This window comes from Gallus gallus, chromosome 5 (genome assembly GCF_016699485.2).
Source record: "Gallus gallus isolate bGalGal1 chromosome 5, bGalGal1.mat.broiler.GRCg7b, whole genome shotgun sequence".
NCBI classification, from domain to species: domain Eukaryota; kingdom Metazoa; phylum Chordata; class Aves; order Galliformes; family Phasianidae; genus Gallus; species Gallus gallus.
Window position 1 is genome coordinate 41,806,041 of NC_052536.1, and position 12,959 is coordinate 41,818,999.

General features: G+C 35.9%; 1 long non-coding RNA gene across 1 annotated transcript in view; it reads left to right on the forward strand.

Annotated features, from left to right (window-relative positions):
- Positions 1–1,869: 1,869 nt before the first annotated feature.
- Positions 1,870–12,959, forward strand: part of LOC121110843 — a 39,127-nt gene continuing 28,037 nt past the window's right edge. The window contains exons 1-2 of the long non-coding RNA XR_005860067.1: positions 1,870–1,931; positions 7,601–7,737. This is a non-coding gene — a long non-coding RNA (uncharacterized LOC121110843). The remainder of the gene's footprint in view (positions 1,932–7,600; positions 7,738–12,959) is intronic.

Here is a 12,959-nt window from a genome sequence, read left to right on the forward strand (position 1 = left end):
AGAATTGGCCAAATGCTTCCCTTTCCCCTAAGTGCAGAAAGCAGGCAAATATTTCTACAGAGAAAACAAAACAACAGTCTACACTATTTTCTGCTTGCAGTTTAGAGCATGGAAGAGTTTGTTGCTTTGTCATTCCTTCTTTACAACTGTCTGGTAATCCAGAAGAAAAATATTCACCTGCTTTCAAATCATGAGCATGGTTTGTGGTTTGTACTTCATCTTGTTGCAGGTGGTGCAGTATACTGCCCTCTGTGCTTTTGCAACAGCCCAACTGTATCATTAGACATTTCTGTAGTGATGTAACCCAAGAAGAAGTTGAAGGATTTTAAAGGCAGTACTGCTTAGACCACATGGATTGTTCCCCCCCCCCCACTGCATGCTTCAGAAGCAAGAGAGGACATGGCTACTTCCCACCTGAGAACTGACACAGAGGACCAGACCAACCCACAGATTTTAGGTGGAGAGCAAGGAGAGGTGACAGACTGTTAGGTACTAACTACTATGTTAGAAACATAAAATCAAGTAGTGACCTTTTGACTGTCAGATGATTGTTCTTCCTCAAATGTTTCTACTCACACAGGAGTAAAAAGAGACAACTAACAAAAGCCGGTGGAGAGGACAGTTATGCAGTCATAAACAGATAGCATGTACACTGAAATTTGAATGACTATGAAATGAAATATTATGCTTTCTTTCATCACTTCGAATTTGATTTTTTTTATCTGATCCTCAGCCATGACAGAATTTAAGCTGGTTAGTCCTATGTACTTGCAAGAATTTATTTTAAATAACTGAGGTTCTGTTAAAAATAACAATAATAATAATAATAATAAAATGTAGAAGCAGAAAAAACAAGACTTTTTTGTGTATACATTAAAAAAGAGTTGAGCTTCTCAATGTTTTTCTTTTCCTCAGACCTGAAAAATTTTATGCCACATAGTGTACAGGGAAAAAGATTTACCTGGTGTTATAATGGGAGCCCTGGTAGATTTAACACAGTACTCCAGTATTTACCTCAATTAAATATCATTTCTGTGATTATTGGACACATTTCAGACAGTCTTGATCAGCAAGCCCTTTTAATCTGACATTGCTCACAGAGTTACCCAGGACAATATTATTGCAGAGTGATTTAACAGTCTCCAGACAGAACATATTAGCAAGGCCAACAAACCTCTAGATACTTAAGTACAAATGATTTATATTTTTATAGGGATTAGCAAAGTAATTTGTATGAAATAAGAACCAGTTGTGGTTCAAACTTTGTTTCCAGCTTTTGAATTTGGCCAGATAACTTTCCAATACTTTTTTGTTTTTGTTTTTTTACTCTTTCTCACAGTTGATTCATTCTCTCACAAGTATCTGCAACTCTCACAAGTTTCTTGATAACCTCAGTGGACTATTGCTTGAAAAAGGAGTGGATGTTAACTGACTAGAAGAAAAAATACCCTACAAAGAGAATATCCATAAGCATTTTGTGCACATAAATTAAATCTTCGTATACTTTTATTTATAAATAAATATACTCAGTTCTAAAAGTAGCAATATTTCCTGGTTTTGTCTGGGATATAGTAAATTTTCTTCCTAGTAGCTGGTATTGTGTTGTCTTTTAGATGTAGGGTGAGAATAATGTTGATAACATAATGTTGTTTTGGCTGTTGTAGAGCAGTGCTTGTACAGAGCCAAGGATGTTTTACCTTCTCACACTGCCCTGACAGTGAGGAGCTGGGACTGTACAGGAATGTGGGAGGGGACAGAACCAGGAGAGCTGACCCAAACTAGCCATTTGGAGGATCCCTAGCAAAGGGATATTCCATGCTATATGACATCATAAAGACCAATGAAACCAAGGGAGTGGGCTGAGGGGTGGAGTGAAGGGGGGGGTCAGTCTGCTACTACATATGGACCGAGAGAGCACCATTCAGTGGGTGGTGAGTAAATCCATCAATTGTTTTAAATATTATTTATCATTATCTCTCCCTTTTCTTCCTATTAATGTGTCCTTATTTCAACCCATGCGTTTTACCTTTTTTTCTGATTCTCTCCCTTATCCCACTTCAAGGAGGGAATGATCAAACTGCTGTGTAGTGCTTAGCAGCCTGCTGTGCTAAAACACAATATAATGTCAAAATAGAAACTCAGATACCTAAAACAATAGTTAAAAAATAATAATACATGTAAGTTGCTGTACAATACCCACTTCCCAAATTCATTTAATTTCTAAAGGCCTGAACAGCATAAAGAGACAATTAGCTGATAATTCTTTCATCCAGGCCTGACTGGGATCTAGACAGTGAGTAGGATAACACATAAATCCCTTAATTATACGAATAAACATAAGTCACATTTCTATCACTGAATTTGGAGCATACTAGTGTCTCACAGCTATTGCCATTGAATGCATGTCTGCTGGTGTCAGTGCCTGTCTTTTGTGCGGCAGTTCTATATCCAGAGCCCTCCGAGGGAATTGGGAAGACATTTTCTTCTGTGATTCCCCTCAGAGTGGATATCTCCAGCCTTCCTGAAGAAGTTTTAGATGAACAAAGAGTTCTAGCTTATGTATCTGAGGGATCTGAATGAGTTTTCATTTCTACTCTAGGACCTAAACACATATAGATCAGCTATTGTAGTAATAGACTTGAAGGCAAAAATTCATTCAGATCCAGGAAACAAACTGCTTGGACTGTATAGTATTCAAAGTCTATTGAATACAGAACTGACGAGAATACTGTCCACATTCTTAGAAAAGCTTTTGATTTTTCCTATGGCATTCAAACCCTGAAAATGAAATGTCTCCTCTCATCCATTCCTGTTGCTGTTATTCTAGAGTCAGCTTTCATAGTGCTAATGGAAAGGTCTGTAACATTTTAAAAATAAACAAATGATATAAAAAACAAATATTCATGACACAGGGGTGAAACTCTACAGAACATATTTTATAGATAAACAATGAATGGGATTTAACATTAGATTTAAGTATGCAATTAGGCATCTTCAAACATCTGATATGTAATCAATATTTCACAGTAATAATCAAAACATTTAAATGAAGATAACAGTTGACTCTAATCATGTATCAGCAAATCAAACGCAGTCTGACATGTTGTACCAGAGTAAATTATTTCTGCTATTGATTTCAATGAAAGTTTTGTCTGTTGACCTATATACTCTACATTGTATTTAGTCTATAGAGACTAACAGCCACTTAGGTGGTTGATGTTGAATCAAGTGATCATATTTCAAATGAACACCAAATGCTAACTTTGTATTTCTGAACACTTATGCAGTCAATAACTTGTTAATGTTTCATTAATAATATGGAATCAATGAGAATAAATTGAGAAATTCAGGTTTCTATTTTCCAGGAGGTCAGAATCCCAGAACACAGTTATCTTCTATTGAACTGCATATCTCAACGTGGAAAAGCTTTTGTTTGTTTGTTATCATGCTTAATATATAATACAAAGACAGGTAAAGAAAATCTGAAGAATCCATCAACTTGCAGCTGAAAATTTTCATAGAACAAATCACATTGTGATTCTGATTTGTCTTGCACGATGCATTAAAATTGACACACGAGTCACTCTAGACTTAAGCTAAATACTGACCTAAGCAAGGTAGTACTTGAAAGGCAATTCCTTGATATGTACTGTACATTCTGTTACTCTTCAACACTCTATACTGTTTTTCAACGCACATTTAGGATATTACCGTTTTAAAGCAGAATTTATTGGAATGGATCTGATAGAAAGCTGTCACAATGATAAAATAATAACAATCTTAAATGTAGACTTCAAAGGAAATTCATTTCTTTTGATACATTTTATAGTGCTGTTTCTGTAATCATAGAGTTTCAAAATAATTTTTCCAGGTGAAAAAATTAAATTATGTTTGGAACAACCAATCAAAAAAATCAACAGAATGTAATCTGCATTCTAATGTCTTGTCTTGCATGAAAGTTAATTCTCCTTAAGTTTGACTGTTTTCATTTCTTCCCCATGCTCACATGCATAAGACTATCCTTTAAATAAAGATATATAATGTCCAGGAAAGCAAGAAGAAATAAAAGGAAATAGGAAAATACTACAAAAGCACATCAATGCATCAACACTATATGCTAGTCTGCTTTACATTATAAAAGTACTTTGCTGGACTGTCAATACTTTTCTAGTGCCTAACTGGCTTCCAGCTACTCCAGGATGAACTTAAATCACTTTTAATAGTATATGTGCAAAGGATAGTGTGGAAAACAACAGAAATGATGAGATTTTCATGGTCGTATAATAGTAAGTTATTTGATTTCCCTGGAATTCCAGATGTAGAGCAATTCCGTTTTCATTGCAGAAGGTTGCCCTGCAGCATACATTTGAGTTGTCATTTTGCTGTTTCACTTGTAGTGTATTACATATGTGTACAATATAGTCCTGTTCCTCAAGGTTAAATTTTGCTCACTGTACAACCAACACCTGGAAAGACAATGCGCACAGTTGAGGAAACACTATTTCATCAACTTTGCTACACAGAACTCTATCCAAATATATGATGCAAATCTTGGTTTACTGTGCTATCTGGGCATGTGTTCTTTCTCTGAAAAAGATTATTTTAATATTTTCAATTTTAAAAGTCCATTCCAAAGAAAAGAAATGGAAACTTCATCTCTGAACATTATTTTCATGCTGAATGAGAGAAAAAAAAAGATGGAAGCAAAGTTAACTTTTTCTAATCTACAATAGGCATTGTCTTCATGATTGAGTGTTATGATCAGAACTATACACATGGATATTCAGATTCAGCACATAGATGAATCATAGAATCATAGAATCCTTAGAGTTGGATGGGACTGTTAAAGGCCATCTAGTCCAACTCCCCTGCAATGAGCAGGGACACCATGGCTAGATCAGGTTACCCAGGGCCTGATCCAGCCTTGCCTTGAAAGTATCCAGGGATGAGACATCAACCACAACAGTAGGTATCCTGTTCCAGTGCTTCACAACACTCACTGTAAAATACTTTTTCTTTACATCTCACATAAATCTACCCTCTTTGAATCTGAAACCATTTCCCCTTGTTCTGCCACCACAGACCCGGCTAAAGAGTCTGTACCCTTCTTTGCTGTAGCTCCCCTTTAGATACTGAAAGGCTGCTATCAGATCACCTTGCAGCCTTCTCTTCTCCAGGCTGAACAGTCCCAGCTCTTTCCTGTTCTCATAGGAGAGGTGTTCGATTCCTTGGATCATTTCTGTGGCCCTCCTCTGGACATGCTCCAACAGGTCTATGTCTCTCCTGTACTGAGGACTCCACATCTGAATGTGGAACTCCAGGTGAGGCTTTACCAGCACAGAGTAGAGGGGCAGGATCACCTCCCTCAACCTGCTGGCCACTCTTCTTTTGATGCGGCTCAAGATACTGTTGGCTTTCTGGGCTGCGAGGGCACATTACTGGCTCATGTCTAGCTTCCCATCCACCAGTACCCCAGGTCTTTTTCAGCAGGGCTGCTCTCAATCCTATAATCCCCTAACTTGCATTGGTAATCTTGAAACAGGTGCAAGACCTTGCACTTGGATTTGTTGAACCTCATGATGTTCACCTGTGCCCACTGCTGAAGTCTGTCTAGGTCACTCTGAACAGCATCTCATCCTTCTGGTGTGTCAACCACACCCCACAGTTTGATTTCATCAGCAAAGCTGCTGAGGATGAGTTTAGTTCAGAGTTCAGCTGTTTACCAGTATTTATCATCTGCCAAAAGAATTTTAGAAAATACTATCAAGTTAGTTAAGGCGGTGTTGCTGCAGAAGAACACTAAAATATAACCTCTTCAGATCTACAGAAAACGATTTTTTTTATTTTCTGAAACTAATTATTAAGTTTATGTATACCTGAATTTCCAGAACTTTCCAGTAAAGATTATAAAGGAGTTTGAAAACATATATAGTTGCCTAATTACAACCCTAGCATCTTTAGATAAGTGATAGGCTGAACTCCAGAATCTTGTAACTGAAGAACAAAACTAAAATCTTTAAGGAAAAGTGCCTCAATGAAATTGTTATTATAAGAGCCGAAGGGCACAAAGTATCACAGTACATTTAATTATTAAATATTTGGGAGGTCAGAGGTTAATGCAGTAGATTCTCAATAGAAACAATATAATATAACTAAGCAATTAATTTGGTCAGCAACATTATGTTACTTCACTGAACTGCATTCTGAAATACTTATTTTCAAGAAAATAGTCAGCAGTTAGGGAAAAACAGGTTGGAAAAATAATATGGAAATCATCAAACTGGTGATTTCAAAGCCAATGAAAGTTAATTAAGGCCTGAGGAGATTATAAACACTAGTGGAAATAAGCATTTGAGTTATTAGGAATGGTTAGGAAGAGAGAAATATACTGATGCGAAAAGAAAAAAAAAAAAAACATACATTACAAAAGAGAAAGTAATTGTCTTTCCTTCATAAATGCTGATATAACCTTACAAAGGAAGGAAAGAATTTACTTAACCTAGAAACTAATGTGATCTGTGTTTATCTTTTACCCTAAGTCTGAATTCAGACTGTCATATTAGCTTGACATAGAGAAAAAAAGTTATCACTATATAAAGCATAGGCTAGCTAAGGCTTGCAGGCAGATGTAAACAACACAAGAGACATTCTATAGGCCATATCGTCAGGGGGTATTTACTATAATAAATCAAAATCTACATAAAAGGAAAATCCAGATATTTAATTTTTTTTAATCTCCAGTATTTTTTCAACTGGCTGACACTAGTTGAATTAAAAAAAAAAAATAAGATATACTAGGTCTACATTCCAGTTCAAAAGACCATTAAGGGCATTTCTTTTGACATGACTATTAAAATCAGAGCACATCGTCTTGCTTCACTTTCTTCCTCCCCCCACCACCTTTGCTTATATGAACTTATGCACATTACTTGAAACACTGCTGACTCTGTCCATCAAAGCAGATAGCATCTGGTGGAGTAACTCTGAGAATTCAATTTTTTAACAACAGCCTGTAATTACACAAGTCTGTATCAGCTACTTATGGATATAAGTTAACATATCCACTTGTAGATAATTTGTTTGTGTTATGTTTACTGTAGTGACAGAAGAATATAAAAACCTGCTTTTAAGAAGTAAAGTCAGTGTAATCTCATTATAACGTAGCTATATATTTCATCCAATTTACAAATCAAAGCCTAATTTGAGTCATAACTAAAGAGTTTTAAATATAAAACTTTTTTTTCTCCTGAAAGCTTCTGTAGCTTTATTATCAGTTTGTTGTTCTTTTCTCTTTTCCTTTCCTTTCCTTGCCTTTCCCAATTCTAAAAACAAACAAACAAACAAAATCCACAAAGGCTTAAGGTCTCTCAAAGGTGTTTAAAATTATCACCTTTTCTATCAAAACAAACAAACAAACAAACAAACAACAACAGAAAACCACCAACATGAAATTTTCCATCAGTTGTTTGGAGAAAGCTAAAAAACAACATATTGTGTCAGCGGTTCTGTGCATAATTGCATAGGTGTAACATTTGTTTGCTTCATGTGTTATACAAACAAACTTTGAGTATAGCAACATTGTTTTTTCTAATTCTTACAGTCCACATTAGATCTCCTGAACTTCCATTGGACACAAACTCTTACTGATGTGCAGAATAAACAGTACAATTTTTATCTTTTTGAGGCTCTTCTTCTTGCCCGATGAGAGGAAAGACAGAAACAGATCTTGTCTTTCAGGTAAGTGGTTCATTTAGAAAAAATATTTTTCCTAATATGATGTTCTGAGAACATGTGCTGATGGTACATATACAGTAACATGCAGGAACAATAAAAGTCTCTTTTACATGGAGCTATTGTGAACTGGCTATCATTATTCAGGCTGGACGTTAGGAAATACTACTTCTCTGAAAGGGTGGTCAGGCACTGGAATGGGCTGCCCAGAGAGGTGGTGGAGTCACCGACCCTGGTGGTGTTCAAAGAGTGTTTGGATGTTGCGTTGAGGGACATGGTTTAGTGAGAATCATCGGTGATGGGCGAATGGTTGGACTGGATGATCCTGTGGGTGTTTTTCAACCTTAGTGATTCTATGATTCTATGATTATGGAAAAGGAGCATATCTCATCTTTCACTCTTTATCTTGGTTTGCACTAAAGAAAGCAAAACGAGAATATTGAAGTAAAATTTCCATGATGGAATACAATGAAACTATTCTCAGGGATGCTGCTTTGGTTCACAAAATATCAGCTTCCCCAGAAGACTTTGGTTTACAAGAGTTCATTGAAGTGAGGCCAGTAGTTAACTTGTCCCTAGATATCTAGCCCGATTCTTGTAAAATCTTTAAGTAAAATTCAATCCTTTCAGTACTTCACTTCTGTGTAGGTTTCCCAGTGCTGTGACAAAATTAAAATACTGACCTGAGCATGTGCTACAAAGACCACAGTGTGATCAAGGAGCTGGAGTGCTTACCCTTCCAGGAGAGACAGAGGAGTCAGGGTTTATTCAGCCAGGAGGAGACATGTGCAGACGGGGACTTAACAGCTGCCTTCTGACAGGGACTGACAAGGAGCAGGATTATGAAGAAGAGAGCTATATGTTTCTTAGCAGTGCAAGGTTGGACAATAAGAGACAAAGTTAACTGAAACAACAGAGTTTCATAGTAGATGTAAAATGCGTTCTTGGAGACCAAGGGAAAAGCTAGAAAAAGGTCTGAGTCCTCCTTTGACCTCATAGTGAACGTTCTTTGATTAGAGGCTTGGATCAGATCTTTCTTGAGGCCCTTTCCTACCCAGATTTTCTTATTCCTCTCATATTACTTTCCTATGAAAATCTGTTGGATGTCTGCTTTAAGAAATCCTTAAATGTGTGACATTTCTGAAGACTGTATATGAGAACTGGTGGACTACTGGCTCAGTTTGGCGAGACAAATGTTGCACATGTAAATCAGAAATTCTGGAAGAAATTCTAGGCAAATTAAACCACAAAATACAGACTGAATATCTTGGTACACACTAATAAACACAGTCTTAACATTCATTCAGAAATTTTAAATGGCACAGATGTGTTGTACCTAATTTAGATTATTTTATATTTGACTGCAAATGTATTGGCTTTTGCATATGTTAAAATGTACCGAAATCCCAAAGAGCTGACACTCTCAAATGTCAAGGAGGTTGAAGTGAGGGTGAAAGGAAAGTTTATTACTTGTATTGTTATGTGACTGAGGCACTGAGAACTTAAGTGAAGTGAGATTGACTCCTTTTTATGACAGTGAGAACTGATCTCAACTTGTCTAACGCCCAGCTAAGTATCTTAATTGTAATCACAGTCTTAATTGTAATCACATATCTTAATTGTAATCACATGAATGTGATTATTATAAATTAATTATTTATGGTGTTACCTATGCCTGTACAAAACACATTACGTCTACATTTTAAATACACCCTAATAAACTGAAATTATTGTTGATGTATGAATGCACGATCTCCATGATTACTACTGATTTTTTTTTTTTTTTTTTGACACATGAGATCTTATGTATGTAGGACTTACGCATCTAGCTCTTACTGATGTTGACATGTAAAATCTGTCCCTACCCCCAAGTATCAATGGGGGAATAGATGCCAAAGTATTCTGCTTTTTTTTTTTTTTTCTCACTGATTGTTTTCACATGTAACATAGTACCATAAAAAAAATATAAAACACAAAAATAAGTTGAAAGAACATGAAATATCCTCTTTCCAACTAATAACTGCTCATTTTTTTTGTCTGCTTGTTTATTTTTCCTGTGCTCATGTACTCTTTTTATTTCCATAGAGTAGTCAAAATCATAAACTAAGAAATAAGACATTTCTTACCTCACTCAGAAATCCCATTAGAAGTATGTCTGTACTCCCCTTTTACATTTCTAGAGTTTGTAATGAAACATTTCCTTGTACAAATTGTTTCCTCTGAACCATTCAAGCTGATGTTCAAGTTGTACTCCACTGAATTTCTTCTGAACTTCCATTTGCTAAATGCACCGTTGCTCCTAAAACTCAATGATTAATATCATACTCTTCAAGGTCAGTTATGACATCCTTTAATTTCTAACGTAATGTTTCAGCCTACTGTAGGCCTTAGTTTAAAAACTGATTTTATGTTTTTTTTCTGTACAAGATAACAGCAGAGGATGAATTTGCAGCATGGTTACTAGAAGTGGATACTTTTCTTTCCTTCTGCCTCACAAAATTCTTTAACATTGCCTACATTTATTTTTATGAGACATTTGGAATCATGTAAAACAAGGGATACTTCTTAGATTCAGATTAAGAGATATCCATATAGGTAGTCTAAGCCCTGTAAGAATTTAAGATCCAGTTAGTGTCATTTGTCTCTCGGTCTATTAATGTGAGAGCCTCTGTTGATCATATGATATTTTCAAAGGGAAGAAATAGGTGGAGATGATCAAACTACACACAAAGTCCACAGTGTAAAGGAAGATGAAGAGTATTCTGGAAGTGCAGAAACACCTAAGAAAATCTCCTTACATCTAGCAAGTAGATCTTCTTGTATTGACCAATACCATGTTTACAATGTGCATAATATGGATAGCCCTCCATTCCAGCCTGAAACTCTGGTGCTTCACGAAAGTGTAGATATACCTTTCTATGCTGTAATAGAAGAACTCCACAGATATGTTTAGAGAAGAAAAATATCTCAAGGGGTTGTATTATGGAAGATCCAGAATTAGCATTTTAACTAGCTCCCCACTAACTAAAGTCATAATATCACAGAAGTTTTCTTGGAAACATCCCATTTTGTTAATGGCCAAACAGAGAAAAAAATGATTCTCAAGTACTGTATATCAGCAGGCTGATCACAGATTGTTTACATTAAACTTTCTAAAAGCAAATGTTTTCTGGAAACTGTATCTCATCTTGAAGACTGATCCTTTGTTATTCTCTCAGGATCATCAGCTTTATAACGTTATTGAACCATTTGTTATAAACTAACTCAAAAAAACCCCCACAAACTTAGAAGGGCATCAGGCAGATAAACTCTGCTTAGCTAAGAATGTTGAACTTTAGCTTATTTGTAAACTACCATATAAACAGAAGGCAGCAGAGTAAGTGAATTCATCTGTCACTTGTGAATAGGAGTTTTGGTATTGCTGTTTGACGGCTGAGCAGAGAAATACTCAGTGCTGATTAAATGACCATAATTCCTCAAGGTTGCAGTGTGGCTGAGAGTAATGGAAAGCTGTGATCAGAAAATCAAAGTGATAGAATTTACATGCAATGGCATGCTCAGAAGGATTTTTCACTCTCAACCAGCCACAGAAAATGTAAAAAAAAAACCAAAACAGGCTAGGCAATTGTTTAGGTATTTAATTTCTGGTTAAATTTTGAGATGTTGTCAGTTCATTTACAACTTTTTGATTTTTCTATTCTAGTTGAAAAAGAGGCAATTTCCATCAATTGTTCATTACACTCATTAGCATTCTTAAAAACCAGCTGCTTGTGGTGCACATTTGGAATTGGCATCATATAATATCAAGTGATACATGCTATTGCTTCTTGTTTCCAAGACTTCCAGGAATTCTGGAATTCCACCCAAAAACTCTAGCCAGAAATTCATGCAGTACAAATCAAACAGTACTGCATAGTCACACTGAAAGCTATACTCAAAAGAAGCAAAGTTGCCAGTCAGGAACAGAGCCAGTGGAGAAACACAGAGAAAAATGTTGGCTTTAAATTTTGTCCCTAAGGATTGAATGAGTGCTTTTATCTTTTGAAGATTATGTGTATTTTTTTACATAAATGCCTTTCTACTAAAACCAAGAGAAACCTAATAGCTGTTCAATTTTACATAGCCAGAAGACCTAAATGTTTAGCCATTTTCTGTGGTCAATTCTGAACTATTTAACTTTCTGTTTATAAGAAGTTCTGGGTCTAATCTTCATTTCCCCCCAGTTAACAGTACTGCTATAGTTTAGAGCAGAATCAGAATAAGAGTCAGAATTATTTTTTTTATTATTATTATTTGTAATAGTATCATTATGTGAAAACAGAAAATTTTAGAAGACGTCATGAAGTCAGGTAAAGAAGATAAGATTCAATATCAGAGACTTTTTGATATTCAACATGTTAGAGAAATCACAAAATCTAAGCACCTGCAGCTCATATGTTCTTTGTGATCATAAATCTAGGATTTGTGAGAGTAGGCTGAAAGGGGCACCTCACAGAAAAGAAAAAAAAGAAAAATAACATAATAGATCCCTGAAATACAGAGTTGACTGCTCTTTAAAGGAGTTAATCTTTCAAGGATTGAAAGTGCTTGTGTTAAAGATATGCTAAATTTGCCATACTGGTTTCTTCTTGTTTAGGGATAGTGTAACTTTTGTTCACTCAGATGAGAGTGGTCCTCTTTACTCCCCCCTATTTATCAGACAGAATACTGTGTCAAATCCTCTGCACTCTCATGGAATATATTTAGGAGTTTGGTATCTCTCCTAAATTCTTGTCCTGTATAGCAAGATTTCTGAACTCTGTGATGATTATATTCCCACTCCTCAGAGAGGAGTTTCTCTCATTCACTGTTCCATGCCTGTGAGACAATCGTCTCTCCATTCCATGGATTTGAGACATGAGCATATGAATCCAACAGTCAGCAAAAGAAAACCTGACATTCTGTCAAATATGAACTTTAGGCTAAAGATGCCTAACACAGCCATTGCTCCAGCTGGTCTTCTTACTCTAAAACCAAATAAAGAATTGTTTGGAAGAAGGGATAAATCTATCCCTATCTAGTTTTGAGCTTCCTTGGCCCAGAAAGAAATGCAGAAAAATGCTCTGTTCTCAAATGTTCAACAGTCATGGGAAGACACGTCTCTGACAGGCAAGCAAAATGAACTAACAGCATAAACAGCCAGGAGCACTAAGAAATGAATGTCCTGACCTTACCACAACAGGAAAAAT